This window comes from Periplaneta americana, chromosome 10 (assembly GCF_040183065.1).
Source record: "Periplaneta americana isolate PAMFEO1 chromosome 10, P.americana_PAMFEO1_priV1, whole genome shotgun sequence".
Classification (NCBI taxonomy): domain Eukaryota; kingdom Metazoa; phylum Arthropoda; class Insecta; order Blattodea; family Blattidae; genus Periplaneta; species Periplaneta americana.
Window position 1 is genome coordinate 82,489,865 of NC_091126.1, and position 11,663 is coordinate 82,501,527.

The following is an 11,663-nucleotide window of genomic DNA, read 5'->3' on the forward strand; positions in this document are numbered from 1 at the left end:
TATCAATAATCTCTAGATAATCTCTACAAATACAAAACATATTTAGTGGCATGCAAAATAAAACATACTAAAAACCAACATGGTTATGATACGCATTGACACTCTTGTATGACTGCTCTTATTGTCAATTAATTAAAATACACGTGTAAGTTGCAAAATATATATGTTTGCAAGTCTTCACACATGGAATAATGAAGTAACATGATATACAGGGAATAAAAAATAATAAAATATAAAACTGAGGTAATTATGTATTATGAGTGTGAAGAGTTGCAAATTACAGTATTTAATTACATTTATTATATTCATATTTCTGTTTCACAATAATGCACATATTTCAACCATTCAGAACGTGTGTATCATGGTGTGTGTTTCGTAATTTGTCTTGAATGTTTTTCAAATTAATATGGTTGTCTTATAAATGCCAATATATTATAAGTTGGGTTGTTTAATGTTGATAGTAATGTATATTTAATTTGACAATGATGCTGTTCATCCAATATGGCAATATGTGGTCGATATCCAATACTGTAATCGTAATAAACTGTATGATAAGGCGCAAGTCAGGTGTCAGAATTAATTAGTGTAGACGTGCCTTCTTTAGATGTTGGTTGTGTGATGGTTGTGTAAGGACTATGTAACGACTGCGCCTAGCATGTTACATATATGATCTAGGATATCGGCCAGAACCTCAATCAGGGGTTACAAGCTACAGTAATACCCTAAATTCACTGATTCAGACGTTGTATAGTGTTAATGTTTCATATCGCGATTATAACGAAACCTAATATATACGAAGAAAAATAGCTCTTTTTAAGTCATGAACATTTATTTAGTAATATTTAGTACATTTAGTGATTTAGGTTCAAGATTGGTAATATAAAATGGTAGCCATCTTGAGTCTTATTATCACACCATTTTCTTTTCAGTAGCGGTTGTCAGGAAGTATACATTATGATCTGCTATGATTTCATTTAACCCTTTTGCAGCACAAATTAATTATTTTATGTTTTCCATATAATGGATCATAACAAAGCTTCGATCAATTCTTTTCAACATTTTAACTCTGCACACAATTTCAAAACGCAGATGACACCTCTATGTATAATCAAGAGGTGGTTCCTTGGCGGAATATTCGTGCCATAAAATTTAGAAAGAAATAAAACTGTGGTTCTTCTGAATAACCACTATGCTGCAAGGGGTTAAGCAGGCTATCCTGTTAATTATTGGTTTATTTCTACAACCGGAACGAAAAGGTTTGTGCTTTTGTGCGTCATTCTCTGTAAGAAAATTAAAACTCACTACAAAGCAATTTTGACATTTTTATTTACAATTGCATTAGCGAAGGAAACCAAATATCTATTCACACCCACATACTGACTAATACTAGTTAATAAGAACGTTGAATATATGTCAATTTCTGTCATATTTCACTGAAATTCTACGAATGTGTTTGTTTCAGAACTGATAAAAATACCACATGGGGATAGTGTTTATATGGAACCCACCACATCCGTGGCTAATAAGCAGATGCCCGCAAAGGTGAATACATCCAGCAATAATTTATTCTTGCGTTGTTCTGTAAGTGAAGTAGGAAGTGCGAACATTGCGAAACGAATAATACCTTGGATCGAGTGAACGTACACGTGGTTCGTCCGGCAAATCCTGTAATGATTGTGAACGAAGTTGATTTCAGTGTCTTCGAATAATCTGACTCAAGAAACAATAGCCTACATTGTTACATCGTCAGTGTTACGTAGTCTGTAATCAGTTCCATCAATTTTGTAATTATTACCAGCAACTTAAGAATTTAGTTATGCAAACAACTTTCTAGTGTTAAAGAAATCGTCGTTGTTCCTGCAATAACTCCTATGTGAAAAATATAAAAATTTTCAGTAGGAAGAAAAAACACATTTATTCCTAATTTGGCAGCCGTACATAGGAGACTGTGAATTCTTACATTTTCGAAACGAAATAAAATTACATATAGTAGATTTTATTATTTGCTGTATCACTATTTAAGTTATTTAATAGAGCAAAACTCTGAAAATCGATAAATATGTCACATAGGAGTTATTGCAGGAACAACGACGAAATGTGAATGGTAGGTAAATTACCTAGTTGACTAGTTTCGACTTCTTGTTAGTCATCCTCAGAACTAGTTGTAACAAAGAGTGAATTTTCTATAGCACGAGACACTGAAGGTTTATTAACGCAAAAAGTGTAAAAAAATATCTAATTTTCAGAGGGAACGTAGTTTGTAATGTGAAGAATTCATATAGGACGTCAGTTGACTTGACGACATAGGCCTAATATAAATTAACTAAAAATTGGAAAGAATTGATCGGTATAGGTAATACATATAAAAGTGATTATTTAAAGAAGTAGAACACTTCAAAATAAACGCAAGATGCACATTTTACTTCACTTAGTACATGCAAGACTTAACAAAAGCCTAAACTACTCTAAGCTAATCTAACCTAACCTAATCTAACCGTCCAACTGGAATAATTTTATTATTATGAAATTGGATATTTCATTTTGGTTCAATATATAAAATTATAAAGCTTGCATAACAAATTCGTAAGTAATAGTATAATGTTATCAATGACATAACCGCAGATTCGTATATGCAAGGCATACCCAAAGCTTAAACTAACCTATCACAGATTCGTATATGCAAGGCATACGAAAAGCCTAAACTAACCTCACGTAACCTGTCACAGATTCTCGTACAATAGAGCTTAGAGAAATGCAAGTTGGAAGTTTCAACATCGCGTACTGTATAAAAGCCCAAAGTATTAGAAGTGTGTAGTGAAGATGTAGGCCTATTAACACCAACTTGTTATTGATTTATCTGTTAAATAACATTGCTTCCATCTTTAATATATCATTACGAATTAATTGAACTATAGAAATCGTTTCAGTAAAAAATAAAATAGATTTTAATTTACGAGTAGACACATGGCAACAGATGGCATACCTGTTCGATTATCATTGGCATGTTTCACTTAACTTTTGTATCTTCCTTTTTTTTTACTTATTTTCATTTCCTTATTACCTATTACCTCCATTTTCCTTTCACTTCTCGTTTCCGCTTTACTTAATTGCTTCTTCCCTTCATACAGCATTTCTTTTTCTTTTCAATTTCTTCTTTGCGGGTTGCTTTGTTCTATTTTCATTTCTTTAATTTCCTCCTATTTTTATTGGTTTATTTTAAGGCTCTTTAACCCTCGCAAACTATCTGGGTTCTTTTCTGACCTCATAATTTTACATTCGCTTGTAAGTTGGCAGAATGTAGTTCTATTCATTCAATATTCTAGATATGCTTATATTATTCTCTCTAAATTACTCGTAGTTTGTAGCCTGTATGTATTTGTTTTTTTTTTTTACATATTTATTTGTAATTGAATATTTGAACTTGGAGTCACAAAAGACCCCAGCTAGGTTGTGCGCTACTTCTCATTTCATTTCGTTTTGTTCCTCTATAGTTATTTAATTTAAATGGTGTTATGACTCCGTACTAGCAACAGGTGTTGATACAATACGCAGCTGGTACTTAAATCCATTGTTGTAACGAACGCTGCTTCAGTAGCTTTCTTTACTGGATATAGTTTGTCATAAGGGATACCTGATTGTATTCAATAAAAGAGAAAAAGAACACGACAATAATATAAATAAATATAATATAATTGAATTATGTAACACATCATATGGCATATATAAAATAATAAGACAACAAAAATGTAATAAAAAATTAAAAAATTGTCCGAAGTCTGAAAAGACCCCAGATAGTTTGTACGTAATTTTAGATATGATAGGTTGCAAGGGTTAACAACTGCTATGATTATCTAGCGTCTGAGTGGACTGGAGACGATAATGCCAGCAAAATGAGTCCAGTATCCAGCGCCGAAATTTACCCAGCATTTGGTTTTAATAGGTGGAGGGAAAATAACGGAAGAAACCTGAACCAAGTAACTTGTCTCAACCAGGATTTTAACACGCGTCCGAGGCCCCTGGCGTAGCTTGGTCTGCTAAGGCCCTTACCTGCCAGTCGGGAGTTGTGCTTGGGCGCGGGTTCGATTTCAGCGTGGAATGATTGTCTGATTAGATTTTTTCCTTATTTTTCCCCAACTGTAAGGCGAATGTCAGGTAATCTATGGCGAATCCTCGGCCTCGTCTTGCCAAATACCATTTCGCTATCACCAACCCCATCGACGCTAAATAACCTCTATTGTTCATACGGCGTCGTTAAATAATCGAGTAAAAACACTCGGGCCCTCAGTTTCGCAGCTCGACATGCAGACAACTACTCCACGCGATGGACTCTTCGCTCCTGTTATTCCATTTTATTTATTTTCTGTTGTACTATTAAAATTATTTCAGTCTTACGTTTTTCAATTATTCCACATTTTATTTTACCTTGCCTATTTATATATTTATTTATTTATTTATTTATGTATTTATTTATTTATTTATTTATTTATTTATTTATTTATTCATTTATTTATTTATTTATTTATTTATTTATTTATTTATTTATTTATTTATTTATTTTATTCCTCATTTCCTCCCTCATTTTCATTCTTCAGTTATTTTCTTGAATTGATTTATTGCATTAACGCTCAAGCTAGGCGCATTTGCAAACCCACACCGGCTTACTATACACTAATGTTTGCTGCATACCCAGGTTTCGAGCAGGTAACCCCACTCGTCTCCAGGCTAGTCCCTCCGTGCGTCGCCAGTTGAAGTTCGGGGAAAATTATGAAATGACGGAATGGAAAGATTGTGACGGAATGATGTTGATGTCTAATATGGGAAATGAGTAGAGACGAGAATTTCATGCACTATAAAATCCCAAAATATGCATGCATTCATGCACTATCAAACTATGAAACATGATTGATCAAGCGAAAAATACATTAAAATATGCACTTTCATTTTTGTTCCAATTTCTTATTTCACTTCACAATTTTTTGCACAGTTAACATCTAACAACATTTCTAAATTGGTTTCTGTGCTTGTCAATCAATATATTTTATTGTAGGGAGAGAATGCCCTCTCTATATTGCAAGAAGTTATGGATGCAAACTTCAATGAACATATTTGTGACAGTGTCAGGTCAAATTCAAGTTTTCGCCACAAATAACCTTCTTCACTGAACAAAAGTATCCGCAGTCCGGTTTTGCGTTTATGACCCTGTCCAGTTTATTTTAAAGAAGTTTTGTAATGTTTTACAAAGAACAGCTGTCATAGAAAATATTCGGAAACAGAATAGCAGTGCAACAATCGCAGAATACGACATCCCCATATGATCTAATAAAATCCTTTCCTTTAATCCACTGTGCAAAGAATACATTTTTGGAACCTTTAATTGGAGACATATTTTTTATTTTAGTAAGTTATTTTACGACGCTTTATCAACAGCTTAGGTTATTTAGCGTCTGAATGAGATGAAGGTGATAATGCCGGTGAAATGATTCCGGGGTCCAACACGGAAAGTTACCCAGCATTTGCTCATTTTGGGTTGACAGAAAACCCTGGAAAAAACCTGAACCAGGTAACTTGCCCCGACCGGGAATCGAACCCGGGCCACCTGGTTTCGCGGCTAGACGTGCTAACCGTTACTCCACAAGTGTGGACGGAGGTATATTAGAACCACATTAACATATGCAAACAGAATAAACAAACACATTAACCACTTACGAGGTTGACACACTGCAAAGACAGTTTAGTGAATGATTGCAATTTTAGAAGAATCTGAAAATCTGAAAAGGGAGAGAGAGAGAGTGTGTTTACAACCTTTCTCAAAGAGGGTGCTTTTGACTTAAGTTGTCGGCAGTTTCCTTGAACCCTCTATATTCCCTCTCTATTATTCTCAAAATATCCAACGTAATAAATTAATTTATGACATGCAGACTCTAGAGGGTTATCGGTAAAATGTTGTAAAAGTGAACTTCCGTCCAGTAAAACATCTTATTGTGAAAATCTTAACATTTTATTTCATTTTTCTGTTGTTTAGTTTTTTTTTTTATTTTTGTTCGTTAATCCTGATTCCTGGAGCTAAAAAAGGGACATAAGAATCTGGAAACTGAGTTGCCCGGGTTCGAATCCCGGTGCCGGAGAGAATCTTTCTCCGCTCCATCGATCCTTCATCATTACACTTTATTTCCTGACTCTTGTTATTACTTGATTTTCCCCGTCTTTCTTCTTTCTTACTCAGTTTCTTAACATGTCTGTTACAATTTTTCTTTCTTGTGTGTGTATCCAATGCATACCCCTTCACTCACGTGATTAGTTTTCGCATACTGCGGATAGATGACAGCACTGTGACTTATTTTCAAATTGCATACCACTTCGGCGAGCCACGCTGTGCATGATGCGTATCTGTGGATTTTTTATTTTACTTGGTTAAGACATTGTATCAACTACGAGGTTAATTAGCGTCGATGGGATTGATGATAGCGAGATGATGCCGAGGATTCGCTATAGATTACCTGACATTTGCCTTATGGTTGGGAAAAACCTCTGAGAAAACCCAAGCGGGAATCGAACCCGCGCCCGAACGCAACTCCGGATCGGTAGGCAAGCGCCTTAGCCGACTGAGCTACGCCGGTGGCCGTATTTGTGAAGAGTTATGTCATGTACTAGGATGAGTGTATGTGTAAGTGTAGTGTAGGGAATGGGTGCGGATGATGATGGACATGTGGAAGGAATAAGGAGAAACCCGGTGCCGTCACGTAGCCTACTCCTGTCGAATAGCACTAAGGAGGCCGCCAGGCTTAACGTCTCCGTTCAACGGAATCACTATCAATCAGTGATACTGTATATGCCTTCTCTTCATACGCACTACGGAGAGATTTGGGATTTAACCCAGGCATATTGGTGCACAATCTAGTGATTAGAAGTTGTGCACCGTCATATTGGTGCAAAATCTAGTGATTAGAAGTTGTGCACCGCCATATTGGTGCAAAATCTAGAAGTTGTGCACCGACACCTCTCCTAGTCCCGAGGTAGAAATTTAACACGAAAATACAGGAAACCGTCGGGAATCAAACCCGAGCAATTTGGTCTGGAGACAGTCGCGCTACAACAGAGCTAAATCGGTGGACTTAATTTTTCTTTCTTTATTCTACCTTAATCTGTTTCCATCTCTTCTCCTCTCCTCTACTCTAAGCACCTTCATTCATTGAACTTAAAAACGTTAGGGTTACGTAGTGCCTGGATAGTAAACGCCCGCAAACGCAATTTTTTCGCGTAGTGCCAAATGTCCTCTTTGCTCTAAATACTTCGTATTCATGCGTTGTGAATCGCGAAATACACAAGTAGCGGAACACTGATATATTATCTTTATTCTGATATCTGTGTATGTATTTAATTCCTTTCTTGTACAGACTGAGGGTGGAGGAAATTCTCAACAAGAGGTGGCACCTGTTGCAAGAGGGACCGTCGGGCGCAGGCAGAATCCACAAGAGCGTAACGGGTAAGAATAGAGCATTAATATTCCAAACTAGTTAAACAATAAAATATTTACCATAATGAACAGAAATTAATTTGGCAAGAATTTGAAAGTATTTCCATATATTACATTAATTTTGTACCATTATTGCATTGTTTACGAGATTGACAGTATTCATGTTTGTATATCGTAGTTGTTCCTGCAATAATTCCTATGTGACATATTTATCGATTTTCAGATTTTCGCTCTGTTAAATAACTTAAATAGTGATACAGCAGATAAAATCTCCTATATGTAATTATATTCCTTTCTTTCGAAAATGTAAGAATTCACAGTATCCTATGTACGGCAGCCATAGGATGAATAAATGTGTTTTTTCTTCCTACTGAAAATTTTTATATTTTGCACATAGGAGTCATTGCAGGAACAACGACGATATGAATTTGTTTTCAATCGCGCAGCTCAGTACCGGTTATATCAAATATATTTTCAAATCGCCGCCTGGATGGAACAAGCGGTAGAGGCACGGGTCGTCTTTATCTCTTGGCCCGAAGGCTTGTGGGTTCGAGTCCCGCCTCGGGCGTGGGTGTTGTGTACGTACTGGTTTAAGAAACCAGAAAACAGAAAAAAAAAAAACCAACAAAAAAGAAACTTAGGGACATGACATCTGGCCGATTATAAAATATGTCGAAATTAAAACAACACACAAAGTACAAAAAATCAAAGTTAGAATTACGAAATTATTGTAGTAAAAATACATGTTGTTTTATACATATCATATATAATTGTTTTTAAATGATGTTTTATTTAACGACGCTTGCAACTGTCGAGGTTATATTAGCGAATCCGGTGTATATTAGCACACTTAAATGCCATCGACCGGTGCCGGGATCCAGGGGCGTATTTTGCGGATTACCCGGGCTACCTGCGGTAGCCCAAGGAAATTACAAAAGAAAAATTTTATAATATAACATAATGTAATAATTTTGTATTATTAGTTTTACCATAGTAATTAAAATTAAATAATTGTTAGATATATTTTGTGTAATAATAGGGTCAGTGGTAGCCCAAACCCTTTAACCAGTATACGCCACTGCCGGGATCGAATCCGCAACCTCGGGCACAGAAGGCCAGCACTCTACTGACTGCGCCACCCAGGCCGACTATCGTATGTGTATAGTTATGCATGTAGACCCTGTGTGTGTGTGTGTGTGTGTGTGCGCGCGTGTGCGTGTGTGTGTGCGCGCGCGCATAGATGTGATGATTGACATGAGATAACTGCTCTACACTTTACACTTGAATTATGACAAGACAGCGGAAGAGCGAAACGACATTTATGTTTTATGGAACAGGACTAAATATTTCTACATTCTATTGTGCTGGTATTAGTGATTACTGATTAACAATAATTAAATTACACTGGCTTTCTCTACTTTCTTTTTACTACTACTTTAATAAATATATTTAATTAAAGTCAGGTGAATTTATTACACATGCTAATCATGAAAATTAGATTGTCCCTTTTTTTTTAGAATTGCTGGTCTATTGTTAATGTTTCATCAGCTCGTTTACTGGATGTGATGGAATCCTTTGTTGGGAAGTAAAAGGAAAAACCATAGAACATACATTACTTCATATTGTATTATTTGTAACATTTTGTTCTAATTTGAATTTCGCGGACTCGCTGTTTCCACAGTAATGGCAACTGAATTTCTCATCTGAACAACAGGAAGTCACAGTCTACTATATACAGTTGCGAAGCTCAATATGTAGTAAATATGCAAACATTAGATAGTTGCTCACCACTAGGATCGCTAATATCGCCTCATTACAGACAATGCAAAATAGTACCGTCACAGTCTATTGTTTCTAGCACCCTCAAAACTCAAGCTTCGTGACTGTATATAGTAGGCTGTGAAGTTATCTTCTGTCTTACCGATCACGATGGATCATGCGTTAAGCATGGGACTCGCATTCGGGAGGTACGCGGTTCGAATTCCCGGACAGACCGTGGTTTTTCACAGTAAGGCAAATGCTGGGTTGGAAATTTCATTGCCGTGGTCCATTTCCCTTTTTCTTTCCTATAAAAAAAGAAAGAATTTAGGATTTCATATCATATCATTAGAATTTAGGATTTCATATCATATCATACATCTTCATCATCTCATTCCATAGGCATATTCAGGTCATGACGCATGTCTTCGTCCTCTTACAGGAGGGGCGTCCTCTCCGAAACCGTCTCTGAGTTCTGAGCCTTTCATTATTTCTCTGCCAGGATTTACTTCCGAGGGCGCTTCGACACCTCTTAGAAGGGCTGTCGGAATGGATCCTGTGCTGCTTGATCACCTTGGTGGTATGAACTTAAGGCGGGGGAGTGTAGGGGGCCCTTTGGTTGAGCGGTGGCAGATGGGTTGATAGTTGATACACCTCATTCTCATCATTCCATAATTCGAGGTGCACAATAGCCACTGTCGAGCCGAAGTGCAAGGGCCTCCCTAACCTGCCCCTAGCCGCTCCTCCTCCTCCTACTACTATCTTCTGTCTTTGCTGAAGAAGCGTTGTTTATGTCTTTGCACTGCCTGGCTCAGTCATACCAGAGCGGGTAGAAGAGAAAGTGACGATACTTCCACTAGTCCAGCCGTTCGTCGCAGAGCGGCGCTCGCTCTGCTTTCTGTTCTCAGTTTCAGGAGCGCTATTCGAGTCAATGCAGATGTTTTTAAAATACCTACTAGATAAAAGTATATTATAGTTTATCACAATATTTTACTTATTTAAAAAATGTAATACTACTACATTAACTACTCTTGAGTTACATCATTCACTCCTGAATCGTAAATACGAGTATAATAAACAGTAAACTGGAACATTCTGTCAGCTTCAGAGAGAAGAACGCAAAAAAAAAGTACAGCTTCGCAAAACTGAACATTTTTGTGTTGTTGTAAGTACATTTTGACACAAAATTATAGTTTTCGATGTACAAGAAAGTATAATAAAATATATCAAATGGGACATTATATTTTCACCAATACTTTTTTACTACTGCCAGAGCGGGTAGAAGACGTTACTTCCTCTAGTTCAGTGGATCGTAGCCGAGTGGCGCTAGCCCTATTTTCAGTGCCCAGTTTCAAGATCGCTATTCAAGTGAATGAAAAAGGTTTTTAAAAATAACCCATTAGATAAGAATGTATTGTAAAGTACTTAGTTACAATATTTTACTTCTTTAAAAATGTAATATTACTATATTAACAAATTGTGAGTTATATAACACAACCCTGAATAGTAAATATAATAATTAACCGAAAAATGGAACACTGTGCCGGCTTCAGCCAGAAATACGCAAAAAAAAAAGTACAGCATCGCAAAACTGAAAATTTTTATGGCATTATAAAGTACGCATTGACATGAAATTATAGTTTTTATACACAAGTAAGATTGTAATATAATAAAGGAGACACTTTATTTTCACCAATAGTTTTTATCTACTATTTAGTCATTAGTTGCAGTTGTATCTGGTTTAGGCTATACGTAATTCAGGGGAACAAAAAATATTACGTGCAACTTAGACTCATAAATTAAGCTCCGATATTATATCTATGCTAATGTAAGTTTTGATCTTTTGAAATACCTAGGTTATTTTGTGTTTTGTAAAATTAAAACAATTTGGTAGCACTATATTAAGTAGTTGTATGCTACTTATTGGAGAATATTAAAATACGACTTTTCCATGAGGTCTATTACTTTCTCATATGCTCGATTAGAAATCTCTTATGATGTGGAAACGTAATAAACAACTGTAATAAAATTGTAAACCAGATTAAGTTCTAGCCTAGATGCAAAGTAGAATTATACTGTACTTTTGTTACCGAAATAACTTTTACGTTAATTACGACTAAAGTGCTATTATTAAAAATAAAATAATTAATAATTAAACATGCATATTTAATGAAGTAGAAGCTAGGTGCTTGGATTCAATTAGGAGTTCACAATTAGCACTTTAATACAGCACGTTTTTTAACCGGCACATAGATTGAAAAATCTTCACATGTAGAAAGTCTATGGTAATCATCCAAGATAATCATTTTCTAATTCCAAAATATCGCTCTAGAGGATCCTAGTTAATTTTTTTCTGTCTGAATATATTTAAATCTGCTATCCCACAAGAATTAATATATTTCGCTAATGCTCTGAATTGTCATTCTAAATA